This window comes from Bombina bombina, chromosome 3 (genome assembly GCF_027579735.1).
Source record: "Bombina bombina isolate aBomBom1 chromosome 3, aBomBom1.pri, whole genome shotgun sequence".
NCBI classification, from domain to species: Eukaryota; Metazoa; Chordata; class Amphibia; order Anura; family Bombinatoridae; genus Bombina; species Bombina bombina.
In genome coordinates, this window is record NC_069501.1 from 648,027,647 (window position 1) to 648,048,186 (window position 20,540).

Here is a 20,540-nt window from a genome sequence, read left to right on the forward strand (position 1 = left end):
GGGCTGCTGTCGATTCTTGTTTACATAGCATTTCTTTTGGAGCATACCAAACTATTCATATTTTCAGTATAGGTAGTGGTTTTAACAGACAAAATCATCTATTACAAATGTCAATTTATTACTCTCCACTAAGTAAAATAAATCTTTGGGATCACACACACATAACATATATATTATCGGTGGCTGGTGGAGGAAACTATAGTCACTGCTGCAGAGGGGACATCCAGTGCTGGCTTTAGAACTTGGATATGCTATCCTGACATATAAACTTCTCTGTATAGCTCCTTATATGGTTCATCTGCCTGTGAGGAAGCAAAAATAAAGACTACATACTCCAAGAGGTGGTTGGCATACTTGAATATCCTGGGAGTAAACTACTGGATGTGAATTTCTCTCTACATACTCCAAGAGGTGGATGAGATCTTATAGGCACCCTTTGTCAGTCCGGACCCACCTACATCAGCATTTGAGTACCCCTTTCAGTGCAGCAACTTACCTCATTAGATTGAGGTAAATTCTGGTAAGGGGATTCACCTCACTAAAGATCATTCAAGTGGACTTGTACTATTTTGACATTTTCCTTTCAACTTTTATATTACATCTTATCACTGTCCTGAATTTAAATTTTATTCATATCCATTTACTAATTTATCTATTTATATTTACTGTTAGAGATAAGGAATGTTTTAGCGCTGTTATCCTCTTGTAGATATATATATATATATTCCCACAAAAACATGTTCTGAAGAAGGGGTGTCTTATTCCCCGAAACGTCAATAAATAATATATATATTAAATGCTGCTTTATATGAATTACAGAAAAAAATGCATACACTGTCCCTTTAAATTGTTTCTAAATCTAGCTGTAGATGTTATGGGCAGCTAAAGATGTGATTTGCATATTTATTTTTGATGATACTATACAATGAATTCCTGTATTTTTAAAAATGTTTGTATTTGTAAACCTCAGAGTGTGATCTCTGAACATTTTGAAGAGCTGTAATGTTGCTGAATCATGTTTAACATATGTTTTTATACTACTGTATTACTGTTTAATAACTGTACATTTTTACTATTATATTACATAAATATTTTCATTATTAAATGCTATCTGCAAGCCTGTTTATTCATGCAATGAAAAAAGTGGCCTATACAGATTTAAGACAGAGAGACAAACCGAATAATAAGTCACAGACAAAAAGTTTATCTATGTAATACTTGTGAGAAGCTAATAATACAATAATACAGTTCTAGTCAGTTATGAATGAAACTGCTGATATCTGAAAAACATAGGTCACAGCAGTTTGATAACGCCATGGATCCCTTAATATATATGGGTAAAGATTATACTATTAGAACAATATTTAGTAAAATCAACTGTTACATACTAAGTAAATAACAATATAAAGTTGACATATCCATATGGATAAATGTAGTATGTGCTCTTTACAACCATTTGACAACATAGATTTACACAAAATAATATTCTAATAATCTATAGGAAGATGCTTACAGAACCATTATGGGAGGTTACATAAGCTGTATGAATTAGATCCATAAGCCACTTTAAATCAGTATATAAAGAGTAAATGAAATAATAAAATGTATTCTTACCTGATAAATTATTTTCTTTGTTGGTGGTGAGAGTCCATGAAATCCTATTCTTAAAGGGACAGTAAACTCAAAAAAAATATTTCATTATTTAAATAGGGTATGTAATTTTAAACAACTTTCCAATTTACTTTTATTACAAATTTTCCTTTGTTCTCTTGGTATTCTTAGTTGAAAGCTAAATCTAGGAGGTTCATGTGCTAATTTCTTAGACCTTGAAAACTGCCTCTAATCTGAAAGCATTTTGAGAGTTTTTCACCACTAGAGGGCGTTAGTTCATGTGTTTCATAAAGATAACATTGAGCTCAGGCACGTGAAGCTCCCAGGAGTCAGCACTGATTGGCTAAAAATGCAAGTCTGTCAAAAGAACTGAAATAAGGGGGCAGTTTGAAGAGGCATGGATACAAGGTAATCACAGAGGTAAAAAGTATATTATTATAACTGTGTTGGTTATGCAAAATTGGGGAATGGGTAATTAAGGGATTATCTACCTTTTTAAACAACAAAAATTCTGGTGTTTACTGTGCCTTTAAGTATGGGAATACATCACATGGCCACCAGTAGGAGGCAGACGCACAGCAAGCACAGCATTCAACCATCCCTCCTACTTCCCCAACCCTCCCAGTAGTTCAAACCGAGGACAGGGAAAAAGTAAAAAAAGATAAAAAGGGGTAAAGAGATGCCAACTAGACTGCCGTCACAAAAAGATTAAAATCCAGGGCGGGTTTGTGGACTCTCATTACCAAGAAAGAAAATAATTTATCAGGTAAGAATGAATATTATTTTCTTTCCAATGGTAGGGAGAGTCCACAAAATCCTATTCTTACATATGGGAAGATATACCCAAGCTGTGAGTCCACAAAAATTTTAGGGTGGGAGTATAAAAAATGCGATGCAGTCCCTAGTTACAACCACTTGAAGAACATTTCTCCCAAATGATGCCTCATTCGAGGCAAAAACATAGAACTGATAACATTTTATGAAAGTATGTATAGAAGACCAGGTAGCAGCCTTGTAGATCTGTTCAACCAAAGCCTCATTCTTGAAGGCCCAAGTCGTTGACACTACACGGGTAGAGTGAGCCGTAATATGACCCGGAGGCTGCTGCCCTGCCTCTAAATAAACAATACGAATAAGACTTCTCAGCGAGAAAGAGAAGGAAACAGCAGTGGCCTTTTGACCCTTGCGCTTGCCAGAAAAAAGTGCAAACAGGTATGACGATTGAGGAAATTCCTTAGTAGCATGGAGATAGAACTTTAATACCCGAACCACATCCAGATTGTGTAATAATCCTTTCCTTAGAATAACCTGAATTAGGGCAAAGAGATGAACAACAATTTCCTGATTTATAGTAGCAGTTTAAACCACCTTAGGTAGGAAACCCGTTTTTGTCCGAAGTATAGCCTTATCCTTGTGAAACACCAGATAAGGGGGATCACACTGAAGAGCAGACAATTCCAAAACTCTTTGTGCAGAAGATATTGCAAAAAAAAATAATGCTTCCCAAGGCAATAATTTAATATCAATAGAATGCATATGCTCAAAAGGAGCATGCTGTAGAACTTTAAGAACAAGAGTAAGGCTCCAAGGAGGAGCGATAGGTTTGAAATCCAGTTTCATTCTAACCAAAGCTTGAACAAAACATGCCAACTTTCTATGTAACAAAACAGAAAGCTGATATCTGGCCCTTAAGAGAACTAGCCGATAGGCCCTTTTCAAGTCCCTCTTGTAAAAACTGAAGAATAGGTGAGATTCTCACTCTGTGCCAGGAAAAAACACATTCTGCAAACCAGGACAATTCACCTTCCCTGCATTATGAAATATGGGCCTGGTGACAAGCTTTTGCGCCTGAATTAGGGTATCAATTACAGACTCAGAAATCTTCCCAGCCATAATCAGCTGTTCAATCTCCATGCAGTCAGTTCTAAGAGAAAGGGCCCTGAGCTAGAAGGTTTGGTCTGTGAGGAAGACGCCATGGAGTAGCAGACGACAATCTTATGAGATTTGTGTACCAAGTCATGTGTGGCCATGCAGTAGCTATGAGAATCGCAGGCACCCCCTCCTGCTTTAGTCATGCTATCACGTGGAATGAGCACAATCGGGGGAAATAGATAAACTAGCTGGTAAACCAAAGGGACTGCTAACATCTATCAACTCCGCCTGAAGATCTCTCTGCCTCAATCAGTATCTCGGAAGTTTGAAATAGAAATGTTACACCATGAGGCCTATCTCTAGAGTCCCCCACCGGTGTGTGATCTCATTGAAAACTTCCTAATTTAGGGACCACTTGTCAGAGTGAAGAGTTGGTCTGCTTACATTCCGCCTTCCAGTTTTCCACACCTGGGATGTGAATAGCTGATATCAGACATTGATGGTGCTCCGTCCATTCTAATATGCAAGCTACTTACTGCATCGCTAATGAGCTGCGTGTTCCCCTTGATGATTAACGTATGCCACTGTAGTGATGTCTGATTGAAATCGAACGACCGAGCACAACTGAGGTTATCGTGTCCAAATTTATAACTTGAGACAGATCTGTGATCCCCGTTCTATTGTGTGAGCATGCACAGCTGTAGAGGTCACAAATAAAATCAAGCAAATGGTATTGCATGCAAAACAGCTACCATAAGCCCTACTACCTCTATACATTGTGCTACAGAAGGGCAAAGAGTAGACTGGAGAACTCAACAGGCTGACTGAAGTTTGACCTTGCGTTGCTTTGTTAGGAAAATGTTCATAACCATTGTGTCTATAATGATGCCTCGAAAACTTACTCTCGTACGAGGAACAAGATAGCTCTTTTCTAGGTTTACTTTCCAGCCATGAGTCTGAAGATACCAAAGTAACTTCTATATATGAGCAGCCGCTACTTGTAAAGATGGAGCTTTAACCAATAAGTATGGAGCCACCACAAGTGAACCCCCAGTAATTTAGTAAAAACTCTGAGAGCTGTTGGCTAATTTAAAGGGTAGAGCTGTGAATTGGTAATACTTGTCCAGAAAGGCAAATCTGAGGTACTGATAATGATCCCAATGAATCAGAATGTGAAGGTATGCATCCTTCAAATCTAGTGGTCATGAATTGTCTCTGTAGAACGAGAGGAAGAATTGATCTTATTGTCTACATTTTGAATGATGGAACTTGTACAAATTTGTTAAGACTCTTCAGGTGTAAAATGGGTCAAAAAGCTCCTTCTTTTTTTGGAAGAATGAAAAAGTTTGAGTAGAAACCCTTTTGCCTCTCTCCCTGAGGGACGGGAACAATAATACCCATGGATTCCAGATCCTCTTCGCAATGCAGGAACGCTAATCTCTTTTACTTATACTCAAGACAAAAGAAACCTCTCTCTTAAAGGTTGAGAGTGGAAACCTATTCTGTACCCCTTTAACTCGATGTCCTGAACCCAAAGATCCTGAATGGACCGAGCCCAAACCACTTGAAACACACTTAAAGGGATAGCCTAATCAAAATGAAACTTTAATGATTTAGATAGAGCATGCAATTATAAGCAACTTTCTAATTTACGCCTATTATTTTTCTTCATTCTCTTGGTATCTTTATTAGAAAAAGCAGGAATGTAAGTTTACAAGCTGGACCATTTTTTGTTCAACACCTGGGTAGCGCTTGCTGATTGGTGGCTATATTTAGACACCAATCACCAAACGCTACCTAGGTACTGAAAAAAATTGGGCCAGTTCCTAAGCTTACATTTTTTGCTTTTTCAAATAAAGATACCAAGAGAACAAAGAAAAATTAATAATATGAGTAAATTACATGCTCTATCTAAATTATAAATGTTTAATTTTGACTAGACTATCCCTTTAATCTGCCCCTACCTGATTTGATTCAAGGTTGGGGGATGCCTCTTCATACTTGGAGCCAGAGACTTGACTTTTTGGGCTGCCTGTTCTTATTCCAGACAGGGTTTGGTTTCCAGGTACTTCTGTTAGTCTCAGGTTTATTTGTGGAAGAATTTCTCTGCATCTTATTCTAATGTTCTTCCTTTAGGTCTGGATTTTTTTACCTGAGGGAGGAAAGCTTGTTTCCCACCTGTGACTGTTGAGATAATAGAATCCAGACCAGGACCAAAGAGAGTCTTACACTTAAAGGCCAAGGGTAATAATCTTGATTTAGAAACCATATCTGCCGACCATGACTTCAACCAGAGACCCGTCTAGCTAACACTGCACAGCTGGTATTTTTAGCATTAATGGGAACAATTTGATTAATTGTATTGCAAATAAAAGAATTAGATGTTTTAAGCGCCTGAATACGGTCCTGTATCTCCTCCAGTGGAGATTCAACCACTATCAGCTCAGATAAAGAATCACACCAGAATGCAGCAGCGCCAGTTACTGTTGAAAACTTACTGCCGGCTTGAAGACAAGACCCCCTTGTAGGAAAACCTAAAGTATCCCTCCAGTTTGCTATCCAATGGGTTCTTAAAAGGACGTACTGTGCTCCAATGGAATGATGATGCACTTAGCTAATGTAGAAATGTTCTGTCCACTTTAGTTACAATGTTCCACAATTCCAAATCATTATCAGGAACAGGGAATAACCTTTTAAAATTTGGAAAAGTAGAAAATGGTACCCATTCTTTGTATATGATATCAGCAACCAAAGAAGGAACAGGGAAAAACTTCAGGAGTCCTCAAATTAGGTTTAAATATGTCTAATTTTTGTACTGGTTTCTCCTCTACCGGTTTAGTTTCCATTACTCCTAAAGTTCTCAAAACCTCCTTTAGTAAATACATTAGATGTTCTATTTTAAATCTAAAGTTAAAAGGGATACTAATTCCAGATTTTTTCTTTCATGATTTGGATAGAGCATTCAATTTTAAGCAACTTTCTAATTTACTCCTATTATAAAGTTCTCTTTATTCTCTTGCTATCTTTTTTTGAAAAACAGTAATGTAACTTTTAGAATCTGGCCCATTTTTGGTCAGCACCCAGGTAGCGCTTTCTAATTGGTGGCTAAATGTAACCACCAATCAGTAAGCACTATCCATAGTGCTGAACCAAAAATGGGCCGGCTCCTAAGCTATACATTCCTGCTTTCCAAATAAAGATAGCAAGAATAAAAAGAAAAATTGATAATAGGAGTAAATTAGAAAGTTGCTTAAAATTGCATGCTCTCTCTGAATCATTAAAGAAGAAAAAAAACTGGGTTTAGTATCCCTTTAACCCCTTAACGACCAAGGACGTGCCAGGAACATCCTACAAAAAAACACCCTTAATGACCAAGTACATTCCTGGCACGTCCTCTGGGGTTTGAAGCTCTGGAAGCGATCCTGATCGCTTCCAGGGTATTGCAGTGATGCCTCAATATTCAGGCATCACTGCAATATCCATTTTACCCCACTGATGCAGAGAGAGCCACTCTGTGGCCCTCCCTGCATCGGCCATCGATGGGGCCGATTGTTGGTGGGTGGGAGCTGCAGTTGGGAGGCAGGTGGGGCGGCCCTTCGATGGTCACATCAGTGTTTGATGCTGGTGACCGGATCCACATGTGACGTGGTTGCGGCGGGGGGGGTCGGTTGCGGCATGTGCGCGCGCATGCCAAATTTAACCATCAATCGGTTTAATTCTAATTAAAGGAGGGAGGGTGGGATCAAATGTCCTGGGGAAGGGATCTGGGAGTGGGGGGGTGGGTAGTGTATTGAAGGGGGCAGCTACAGTACAGAAAATATAATCATTTACTTTTAAAAATAAAAAAACCCTCATTTTTTGGGGCAAATTGGGTACTGGCAGACAGCTGCCAGTACCCAAGATGGCGGCAAATGGGTAGAGGGGGGAAGGTTAGAGAGCTGTATGGGGGGGGGAATCAGGGAGGATTCTACACAGCAGAATAAGTTTTTTTTTTTTTTTAAATAAATAAAATAAACTTTTATTTTAGTACTGGCAGACTTTCTGCCAGTACTTAAAGGGAAACTGAACTCAATTTTTTTCCTTCGTGATTCAGATAGAGCATGCAATTTTAAGCAACTTTCTAATTTACTCCTATTATCAATTTTTCTTTGTTCTCTTGCGGTCTTTATTTGAAAAATAAGGCATCTAAGCTATTTTTTGGTTCAGACCATGGACAGCACTTGTTTATTGGTGGATGAATTTATCCACCAATCAGCAAGAACAACCCAGGTTGTTCACCAAAAATGGGCCGGCATCTAAACTAAAGGATTACTTTCCTTTTTTTTTTTTAAGTCTAAAACGGAACATAGATTTTGCATATAAAATATGATATAAATGTAAAGTACCTTCTTATTGTTTGTAACGAAGCTCCCTTTTGCCGTAAAAGTAAATTTTATTTTATGGCCATGACATCACGTCATCCAGCCCACAAATGTGGGCCGTCTAAGGGCTAACAAACTCGCCAATCATATCTCTTGATTTTTCATATATTTCATATATATATATTTCATATATAGTTACATATATTATTGGCATTCAACGCATGCGCAATAACATTTCCTTTCTCTCGCATGCGCGCATTGGGGCACTCAAGCCAAGATGATAGCTGACAGGACGATGACATTGACTGCGCAGGGAAGTCTATGATGTTGCGCTAACTCGCGCATGCGCAATGCGTCTCAGAGTCGACATGTTCCAACTGAAGTTGTCAGCACGGATTGGGAATCCGTAACGGCAGACAACTAAGTGGGTTTGGAAAAATTAATTATTTCAAAATGATATATTGTTTAAACAGTGCATATTTAATAGCATCCCAATTACAAAAATGTTTATTTACATGTATACTTGTGTGACATACCCATTACAAATCTGACTACAGTGTCCCTTAACATTCTTGCATTTCAAATAAAGATAGCAAGAAACTGAAGAACATTTGATAATAGGAGTAAATTAGAAAGTTGCTTAAAATAGCCTGCTCTATCTGAATCACAAAAGGAAAAATTTGGGTTCAGTGTCCCTTTAAGATGGCGGGGACAACTGTGGGGTGGGGAAGGGAAGAGAGCTGTTTGGGAGGGATCAGGGGGTGGTATGTGTCAGGTGGGAGGCTGATCTCTACACTAAAGCTAAAATTAACCCTGCAAGCTCCCTACAAGCTACCTAATTAACCCTTTCACTGCTGGGCATAATTAACGTGTGGTGCGCAGCAGCATTTAGCGGCCTTCTAATTACCAAAAAGCAACGCCAAAGCCATATATGTCTATTTCTGAACAAAGGGGATCCCAGAGAAGCTTTTACAACCATTTGTGCCATAATTGCACAAGCTGTTTGTAAATAATTTCAGTGAGAAACCTAAAATTTGTGAAAAAGTGAATGATTTTTTTTTATTTGATCGCATTTGGTGGTGAAATGGTGGCATGAAATATACCAAAATGGGCCTAGATCAATACTTTGGGTTGTCTTCTACACTACATTAAAGCTAAAATTAACACTTTCTACCCTGAAACCTATGGATATTCTATCTCATTGGTAAGACGTTCAATGTTGGCATTCAGTTATGTGTTAAAGTCACATTTACTCTTGTATTATGTGTAATCGAGTATGTCATCACAGTGCTTATCCAACAGTCTATTAAATTTGGAAAGTGGTTCATTCCTCATTCGGTATTTAATAGTTATAGTGCTGACTATTTTAACCTATATGTTAACCATGGAAATACATAAAATTATTTAAACATATGGCCATTCATTTCTTTAGATAGTCCTCATTTTTCAGAGTGATAAAGAAACCGCATATGTTGCAGTGTTTTAAGTGAGGAAAAAAGGATAATAGTATAAAAGATGCCTTGAGTGACATGTCTCCAACTTTGTACTTAGGCAATCTATAAGATATATTGATCATTATCAGAATGGGGCATGACACCCAAGACAATCCTCACTAATTCTTTTTCCAAAAATTAATAATATCACCTTCTATGTTGAAGCCCTCAGGTCTACGTGTTCTTAACTGAAAAATCCAATATGCTTCTTGATAAAGTAACTTGTTGACAATGTCACCCCCTCTCTCTGGGGTTCTAATCTGTTCTATTATCTGCCATTGGAAGCTTTTTACATTTTTACCATGTACTTGAATAAAATGTCTCGCCAAATCAGAGCATTCTATATTATTGTCTATATTATTCAAATGTTCACGGATACGTGTCCGTGCCTCCCTAGTGGAACATCCCACATCTTCTTTCCTACATGAAAGAAGATGCTTCTTGATAAAGTATGCTTCTTGCTTCTTGATAAAGTAACTTGTTGACAATGTCACCCCCTCTCTCTGGGGTTCTAATCTGTTCTATTATCTGCCATTGGAAGCTTTTTACATTTCTACCATGTACTTGAATAAAATGTCTCGCCAAATCAGAGCATTCTATATTATTGTCTATATTATTCAAATGTTCACGGATACGTGTCCGTGCCTCCCTAGTGGAACATCCCACATCTTCTTTCCTACATGAAATGCAACTCACCAGGTAAATGACATTCTGAGTGCGACAATTAGTGCAATTCTTTAACAGGTAGACTTTCTGTGTGACCATTGATGGAAAGATTTTGGTTATTTTAGTGCAGCCACAGGCAATGCACTTGTAATGTCCCTTCACTTGTAACCAGCTACTGGCGCTTGACGATTTCCTAAGCATACTCAGGGACAGTATGTTACCAATTGTGCATCCTTTCCTGGCCACAAACTTACAACCAGACTGTACAAAGTCTTTCAAACTATCTTCTGCGGTTAGAATTGGTAGATGCTTGTCTATGATGCCACAAATTTGCCTATACTGCGGGCTATAAGTGGTTACAAAAAGTGGTTTTCGGTCATCAAAGCCAAAATCTCTCTGTACCTGACTTTTAGTCAACAACATATCAGCCCTATCCATACGTCTAACTTCCAAGAGAGCTCTATTCACTGTTTTCTTAGAGTAACCTCTCTCTAAAAGCTGAGTTTTTAAGATCTCACTATGTTCCTCGAAATCTGCATTGCTGGTACAATTACGCTTTATGCGTATAAATTGCCCTTTAGCAATTCCAAACCCTGTATGTCTGGGGTGATTGCTATTAGCATGCAGAATAGCATTAGACAAAATGGGTTTACGATAGAGACTGGTAGTAATCTGGCCTGTCTCTATGTCACCTATTAAATTTAGGTCAAGGTAGGGGATCTGTACTCAGTCAGTTTCAGATGTAAACTCAAGTCCCACCTCATTGCAATTTAGCATGGCCACAAAGTCAGTTTTGTCTCTCTCATTACCTGTCCAGATGATCAAGAGATCGTCTATAAATCTCTTATAAGCTTTTATGTAGCCCCTATAGGGATTCCTTTCTCCATAGACGTGGGACCACTCCCACCATGCCATATAGATGTTTGCATATGAGGGTGCAAATTTTGCTCCCATAGCGGTCCCACATCTCCGGAGAAAGTACTCACCTTCAAATTTAAAATAATTGTGGTTTAAGAGGAAATCTAGGACCCTCACCACAAAGTCCTTAAGGGGCTCATCATAATTGCTATGACTATCCAAAAGGCACCTGACTGCTTCAAGGCCCAGATGGTGTGGTATTGCTGAGTAGAGACCTACCACATTGATGGTTACCCATGAACACTCCCTGTTCCATTCTACCTGGGTTAGATAATTGAGGAGGTGTTTTGTATCCCTCAGGTATGAGGGAATCTGTAAGTCTATGGGCTGGAGGAGGGATTCGACCCAGCTAGATAAATGCTCAAAGAGTGAGCCTATACCTGAGACTATAGGCTTCCCCTTCACCACCTCCAAGGATTTATGTACCTTTGGGAGGTGGTGAAAGATAGGTACCACAGGTCTAGCTAAATACAGAAAATCAATAGTTTCTTGATCTAGAATTCCCTCCTCCAGGCCATCGTCCAACAAGCTCCACAATTTATTCTTAAAGATCTCTGTTGGATCTGATTTCAAAATGTTATACACATCGCCATTGTAGAGTTGTCTATGGGCTTCTGCTATGTAATATGCCCGATCTAGCACGACAATACTACCCCCCTTATCAGAGTCCTTGATAGTTATATTGTGTCTAGATTTCAATTTAGTTAAGGCATCCCTCTGTGTGATAGTAAGATTGGGGTACATTCTCATGGGGTTATTGAAGAGTCTTATTAGATCTTGCTCGACCCTTTTATGGAAAGCCTCTAAGAATGGCCCCCTTTCTCGTGTAGGATAAAACACGGATTTGGGTCTGTAACCTCCATGAGAAGTTTTTACCCCTGTGTTACTGTGTATGATTCAGAGTCTAAGTCCTGAAGGCTCAGAATGTCACATGTCTCCTGAAAGTCAATTACATCAAAAATCTGTGGTTCCACTGAGGCTACAGCTGAGTCTCAGACAGGGGCATATTCGTTTGTTACATCTTTACCCCAAAATAATTTTTTCAATGTTAAATATCTTATTAATTTGTTGACATCAACAATGGTGTCAAAAAGATTGAATTTTTTGCTTGGTAAATAGCCCAAGCCCAAACTCAATACCTCTATCTCAGACTTAGTCAGAACCATGCTTGACAAGTTAATAATTTTTATAGGGTGTACTTGTTCCATCTCCCCCTGTTTCTTCCCCTTCTGCCTCTTGACCCTCTTCCTCTTTCTCCTCCTCCTTCGGGGGCCCTGATGGCATCCTGAAAACCCCGAGTGCCTACCATGTTATCAGAGGGTACTGAAGAGGCAATTGGTCTTGGATCTATCCCATTGTCATTTAGAAAATCATTGTTTCTTTGTTCATTAGCTGTTAAGTTTGTGCTAAGATTACCTTTTTTGTATGAATTTCTTGTGACAATGGGATCTGTCCTCACATTCTTAATGATTGGTCTAAGTGCTTGTGCTTCTTCATCAGACAAACCACTCGAATCAAATCTAGTGTCATTGTCAGAACGATCCTCATCTGAGGTATCATTATCAGAAAAGGTTCCCCTTTTATCAAGTTTCACTTGTTTAGTGAGTTGGTTAGAACCAGATTTAGACCTCCCTTTGTTTTGTCTCAGACCTGGAAGTTTGTAGCGTAAATGCCATGTGTATACTCTATTGTTTGTATGGTCTGCATAATCCCTATTGTATTTTTTAAGTTTGAGATTATCAAGTTCAATCCTAAACTTTTTTATTGTATCTTGCAATATCTTATCAAACTCAGTATACTTGGAGTGATCTGTGAAGCTATTCAGATGTTTCTGTATATTAACAACTTCCTCTCTAGTTTTTCTGAGCTCACCCTCCTTATATTTTATGATAAGACCCATCAACCTGTGTGAGCATTCACTCAGAACAATATTCCAGTCTCTAACTAATAAAGTCCTGGTCTTCAACCTTAAAAGAGGGATATTTGTTAAGTCTTAAACCTCTAGGTATAAGATTCATAAGTTGGTATTTCTCAAGTGCACGTTTGTCCCACCAAACTCTATATTCTTTTATAAGGGTTTCCATTGCTGCTGTGAGCTGAGCCTGTATATCCAATCACCGGACACAGTCTATTGTATAGTATGTCACTATTATATCGAGCCCACGGAAGAAAAAAGAGGTAGTTCTATCTGTCACCAAGTGTAGGTGTTCTTCCAAGTGAGGCTCAAGATATATGGGGAGGGGATCCCAAAAAATTGTATGCAGAAATATCAGTACTGACGAATATAGTGTGCCAACATCAAATAAGTATTAGTAGATTGTCAGAAATGCCAGGATTTCAAAGTTTGTCAACAGTCACGTCTTTCGGGTACAGCATTTATGGTAGCGGTTCAGAAACGGAATAGAGTAACAACTCACCAGGGTGTTTTCAACCTCATCATCCGAATATTCGCTTACCCCTGCCTCTTAAAGGGCCTTTTTTTCTTCTCCGTAAAGATTTTACACTGCCTTCAGCGTCTGTTGCGACGTTGCACAGCTAGGATTGGCCTCCGTTCCGTGTACTTCCGGTTCGCGTCGAGCCGTTCAGCCAATGGGATCCCCTACTACGTTTCCGTAGCCCCTGGCGCTGTTGTGACCTCCTGTATGCCGAAATCCAACCTGTGGTTATCTATTAATTTAAAATATCTTTACTTTCTACTAAATATAATATACTAAATCTCTATGGTGAGACCACTAAAACCAACACAGATAAATTGTGAAATAAACTCTATGAGGGGTCCTCCATTATTTGTCAAACAGTTTATTTAGGAATCAATATATGTTAATAATAAGATAAATATTTACAGGTATATATATATAAATCTATTTTACAGATAAACAGTCCAAAATTTAATTAATACAGGGCAACTCTTCTACACTAACCCCAATTGTGCAATACTGCTACACAGAATATTATCCCAGAAATACTTAGCCAGATTCTCTGTGTCCAACATCATCCATCTTTTAGCAGGAGCAGGATAAAATAGAGAGAGACAGAGGCTCTGGTGTTACAGTATTTTATAACCCAATTCAAAAGGGAGTGGCTTATCAAATGTCACTCAAAAAGACCATTGGGTGTGTCTTTCTAGACTACACTAGACAAAAGAACTACTTGAATAAACCAGCTATGTGAATTGTCAGTTATAAAATCTGTGAGCTATATTCCAATATCCCTGTGATAAAAATGTCACCACATTCCCTCACTTTTTCTTCTCCTATGTTGCCCCGTTTTCTAGTTATACCCACTAGTACAGAAGAACACAGTGGGAGCGAAAACCTTACAGGAGAAATTCTCCCACCATCCCTTCGGAATCATTCCCTCGGCGATATGAGCTCTTCTGTACTTTCCTAGGACTGTCAATTCCTAATCTAACTTTATACAATTCATTAGAAAAATTAATTTAAAATTATACATAGAAACACAAAATCCTATGCTAAACCCCATTAGAAACATTTATACAATGGTCTTAAATATTGGGAAAAGTTCATGTATGAGTGTGTGAGTGTGGGTACACTAGATGGGTATGCGTGTAGTAAAATCTTTATTAAGAAAGTGTGAATTGTGCCTGTAAAACAAAAGTTATAATGGTTCACTGAAGTTCTTTGTTGTCATCTTTTGGCATCTGGTCCTTGCTTTTGCTTTACCAAATCTCTCTCTTTGAACCACTTTGTTTTTTCCAAGACCCTCAAAGGAATGAAAAAAAGATTAAAACCAGGCATATATTTACTTCACACTACAACACTCCATCTGCAGTAGAAACCACATTCACAGTTATTAACTTCAAGTTGGAAAGTGCCTCTGTTATTGCATCATCCCACTCGCACCCTTACTTAACTTATGTTGCTTGATTTATATGATTATTTACCCCTTTATGATATATATATATATATATATATATATATATATATATATATATATATATATATAATTATTTTGGCCTAATGCACCATTTTACATCTCCATTGTGATACATTATACTTATTTAATTTGTCCAACGCCACCATCATAGCTTCATGGTAAGATCAGTCCTGAAGACACCTGAAAAACAACAATCTATAATATGTGTTATTGGGGAAAAACTGGAAGGAAAGGTGAGAAGCCTTCTATCTTCATTGGTTTTCTTCCTGCAAGATAAGACTTCAGACAGTTTACATAGAAATGGTATTGCATGTGGCCTCCCAAAACTAATCACAATGGAGGTATCTGTTATTGTTTTTTAGAAAGAGAATGCATCAATTAACTATACATTCATAATATTGGCATTTAAAACTTAATAATGAAAAACACTTAAAATTATTAATTGAACTTAAAACTAAAGTACACATTACACGATACAAATGTACTGCAAACAAATATGCTTATAAAAAAAAAAATGAATGATTTAATTTGAGCCCTCCAGCTCTGTCAGTTGCTTCTTTAGAAACCCAATTTGATCTCTCATTCTCCTGTTTTTTTGTTTGAGTTCCCAATAACTTAAGTTGGCCTTATTGTTTATCTCATTTGACCTCAGCCTCCAATTTTCTCCTCTGTTAATATCGCCATTTAAATTCCTGTCTCTCCAGTTTTCTGTATTTGATGCTCTACTATTCTGATATTCACAAACATTCCTTCTATTACCCCTCTCTGATTCCTGCCTGTGAATATTCAGATTATTCTCCATTGACTGCTTCACTGCAGAATTTGCCTTAATGCTGTATGGGTGATAATTCCACCACTTCTCAGCTCTAGTGAGCACCATATGTAGGTTTGTGGAGTTTGGATCATACAGCTTTACAAACTCCTGACATTTTCTGGGGAGAGCTTCAAGTACCCTCTGTATGTGAGCTGGTGACCCCCAGACCATTTGGGTCTGTGGCTGCCGCAGCACACACCAAAATAAAACTCTTTTTGCTACTTCAAATGGCCCATCTAGTGGTCTCATGGTAATTTCACTAATCTCTTTCTCTAGACTAGTAAAATTGAAAAAGGTTTTAGCTATCCTGCCAGCCTGATCACATATACTTGAATTAAATCCTAATAACCTGTTGGCATAGGGGCCCATGGCATCTTGAAGCAATTCTGTCCATTCCGGCATGCTCATACCTAATTTTATGGCTTTTTCAGTTCCCTTGTGAAACCAATGTGAAAAGTTATTAAAGCTGTTTGTGGGGATTGTGCCCCACCATTTCTTAAAAATGTCTTTATCTGCTACAGTCATTGGCCTAGTCTGATTTGAAAAACCTGTAGGAACTTTCAGGTTGTTAAAATTCTCAGAAATTATGACAGGGGCAATTGGAACAGAACTTGGGTTTTTAGTAGGGCCCATTTGCATTTTATCTTGTTTTACTAATTGTTTTGGCTCTTTCCTTTGTGGCAGTAAGTTATCACTATCTGCATTGTTCCCAGAAATATCACTAATTATTTTTTCTTTTTGTTCAATTTTCATCTGTAACTCAGTAATTTTGTTTGAGTATTCGTTACTGATGTGTTCTGTTAATTTTAATTTTCGTTGTAATTTACTGATCTGTATGGTGTTAGTTAAAGCAGAAAGCTTAATACAATCTCTGTCAGTCTGTGTGTTATCTAACTTTAATTTAAGGTCTTTATTTTGCTCTGTAAGTTCTCCAATAATGTCCGTTAATCTCTTTATAGTTGAAATCACTGCCTGCGCTATCATACATTTTCTTTTATTATTATTCATCTTTTTAAGAGTTAATACCTGTGTTAGTATATCTAAAACACTTTCACACTTGTTGTTTTTAGCTTCTGGGATGAGGAATGGACCATTATATTTATGAATGTAATTGTTAAAGTAATCACAGATTTCCTGTGAAATATATTTTTTTCCAGACATTTTTAACAGATAGCCGTTAGAACTAAAATAATAAAATAAAAATAAAAAAATATTTATATATATATATATATATATATATATATATATATATATATATATATATATATATATATATACACACTAGAATAGTGTGTCTCTCACAGCATAGTAGTTTTTTTTTTTTTTTTTTTTTAAATGTTAACACAGGATGTACAAGATACCATTGAGATGCTAATTTTACACAACAAAGGACATAGCAGTTAAGCCATGTAGAAAGGGTAGTAATTAGATCTGTTTATAAGCAGGTCAGCATTCCAGCAGAGGTGGTAATATAGTTAAATTTAGTTTTTCTAACCACTGCTCATTATTCTTTATTTTAAATCTGGGGAACAGACTATTGTATGTCTCTCATAGCATAGTTTGCCAGACTATTTTAACTGCCCCAAATGCAAGGAATTATAATCTCTATAGGGCAATGAAACACCAGACTAAACAGAAATTAAGCAGAACAAAATTAAAAAATTAAATATTGTTCTCTTTTAAAAAGGTGTGAACCATCAATAATACTAACCTAAATAAAATAAATGAACAAAGCAAAGCAAGGAATCCTTTTTACTGATATTTTCCAAAATTGAGGAAAAATTATAAAAATATTTTAAGTACAGGAAGATTCTATAGAACTTCTAAATGCTAATTTCAACTGTAGTTTTGGTTCCAGGATCTGCTCCAAACACAGGAAATGCAAATTTTTAACTTTGTTACCCAAAACAAAGCTTAATTAAACTGTAATTTCTTAACTTTAAATTCTACACAATTTCCCATACAATTCAGAATTAAATTTATGTATAGGGCAAGCTACAGCTCTGGGTGTAACACATTCACAGAAATGAATCCTTTGTAAAAAGAAATAAATAAAAAACCTTACTGTTGGCAGCTATTACATAGTACTGTAAAGCTTTTGTTTGTAAAATCATTTAGATGGGACCAACACAACACATGTCTCTAAAATTCATTAGAAAACTGATAGAAAACTGTCTCAACAATAAAAGTATCCAGTTTCCAAAAACAAGAAAAATACAAGAGTTAAAGGGACAGTCTAGTATAATCAACTTCACGATTTACTTCCATCATCAAACTTGCTTTTTTTCTCTTGGTATTCTAAGTTGAAGCCAAACATAGGTAGGCTCATATGCTGATTTCTAAGCCTTTTAGGGTTGCCTCTTATCACATGCTTTTTTTAAAATCTCTTTTCAACACAAAGAGACAGAAAGTACACATGGGCCATATAGATAACACTATGGGGGTTATTTAAGATTTAGTAAGCTACAAACAGCAGGCCTGCTGAAACCAACCATTATGTGCTTCCCCTATGCAAATGCAAATTTATACAGACCAGAAATACAGGTTTTTTTAAAGCCATGCTTTTCTTGAGAAACATACAACAGGCCTTTGAAACCAACCACTATTTGCGCTTTTTAAATAAAGTACTACATACAAAAACTTTGCTATAAAACACCAAATCTACATTTACTGCAGTTAAATTTAAAATAAATCAACATTCATTTGATTCCTGCAAAACTAAATGGCATATGGATTCGTCTACAACTTCATGGCCGCCAAAATGTGGTTATCTATTAATTTAAAATATCTTTACTTTCTACTAAATATAATATACTTTATCTCTATGGTGGTACCACTAAAACCAACACAGATAAATTGTGAAATAAACTCTATGAGGGGTCCTCCATTATTTGTCAAACAGTTTATTTAGGAATCAATATATGTTAATAATAAGATAAATATTTACAGATTTATATATATATATATATATATATATATATATCTATTTTACAGATAAACAGTCCAAAATTTAATTAATACAGGGCAACTCTTCTACACTAACCCCAATTGTGCAATACTGCTACACAGAATATTATCCCAGAAATACTTAGCCAGATTCTCTGTGTCCAACATCATCCATCTTTTAGCAGGAGCAGGACAAAATAGAGAGAGACAGAGGCTCTGGTGTTACAGTATTTTATAACCCAATTCAAAAGGGAGTGGCTTATCAAATGTCACTCAAAAAGACCATTGGGTGTGTCTTTCTAGACTACACTAGACAAAAGAACTACTTGAATAAACCAGCTATGTGAATTGTCAGTTATAAAATCTGTGAGCTATATTCCAATATCCCTGTGATAAAAATGTCACCACACAACCCGGTAAGCTTTATCAAAGTTATTTAGAAATAAACCAGCTGAGTCTGAAGGCATATTGTGAAATAAAACTCTTGCAGCTTTATTAGAAACCAATTTTCTTCAACAGGATAAATGGATAAATTCTCTTTTAAAACCAAATAAATTTCATAAGATCAGCTGGAGCAGTACTGTCTTACGCGTTTCGGCTTGATATCAGCCTTACTCATAGACATATTGATGTGGATAAACACAGAGCTTAAATAGCCCTGTGTCATCCACTATCAACTGCTCCAGCTGTATATAATTAAATGTCATAGTAACACTTATGGGTTATGTTTACAGAGTAGTATCAAAAGACGATAAAGTTTCATAGATGAGTACATATATATAAGGATCACAACTTAAGCGTGAATACAGTTAAAGAGTACTCTTACAATTATTTTGAAAATTCAAAATTCAAACTAAAGTACTTTTTACAAATACATAGTGTTAGTAAAGATGGGTAAATCAGCAGTAGATCGTTATTATTCTTATTCTTAATCTCTATCTAAATTTTGTCTTTAAGCAATTTGACTTGTTTTTTAAGAGATTAGATGAATTGACATATTTAATTTTGTCATTATTGGAGTTAACACAACAGAATGTTATATATATAGAAATGATTCTCAATGCCAATCTTCACAGAAAGTTTCAACGATAAAACTGCTGATTAAAATCACCCATATTACCAACATGAGGCTATTTAAATTTTAGATATATATAAGGCCATGCCTGAAACAACCTCTATATTGATTAGTCTTCTTTTTTCATGAAACGTGAGGGTAACAGTGGAAATACATGGATTAGTACACATTCAAAGATGGAAAGGACAGATATCCAAAATGCAATTAAAGGGATAATCCTTCAGCAATGTAAAGTCAACAAATTAGATTCAACACAAGTTAGTATTTACAAATAGCACTACGTTAAAATATATATGGGTAAATCAGCATTATTTGCATGGAATCATGAACTCGCTATTTGCATGGAATCACTTTCTACCCTGAAACCTATGGATATTCTATCTCATTGGTAAGACGTTCAATGTTGGCATTCAGTTATGTGTTAAAGTCACATTTACTCTTGTATTATGTGTAATCGAGTATGTCATCACAGTGCTTATCCAACAGTCTATTAAATTTGGAAAGTGGTTCATTCCTCATTCGGTATTTAATAGTTATAGTGCTGACTATTTTAACCTATATGTTAACCATGGAAATACATAAAATTATTTAAACATATGGCCATTCATTTCTTTAGATAGTCCTCATTTTTCAGAGTGATAAAGAAACCGCATATGTTGCAGTGTTTTAAGTGAGGAAAAAAGGATAATAATATAAAAGATGTCTTGGATTGCCTTGAGTGACATGTCTCCAACTTTGTACTTATTAGGCAATCTATAAGATATATTGATCATTATCAGAATGGGGCATGACACCCAAGACAATCCTCACTAATTCTTTTTCCAAAAATTAATAATATCACCTTCTATGTTGAAGCCTTCAGGTCTACGTGTTCTTAACTGAAAAAT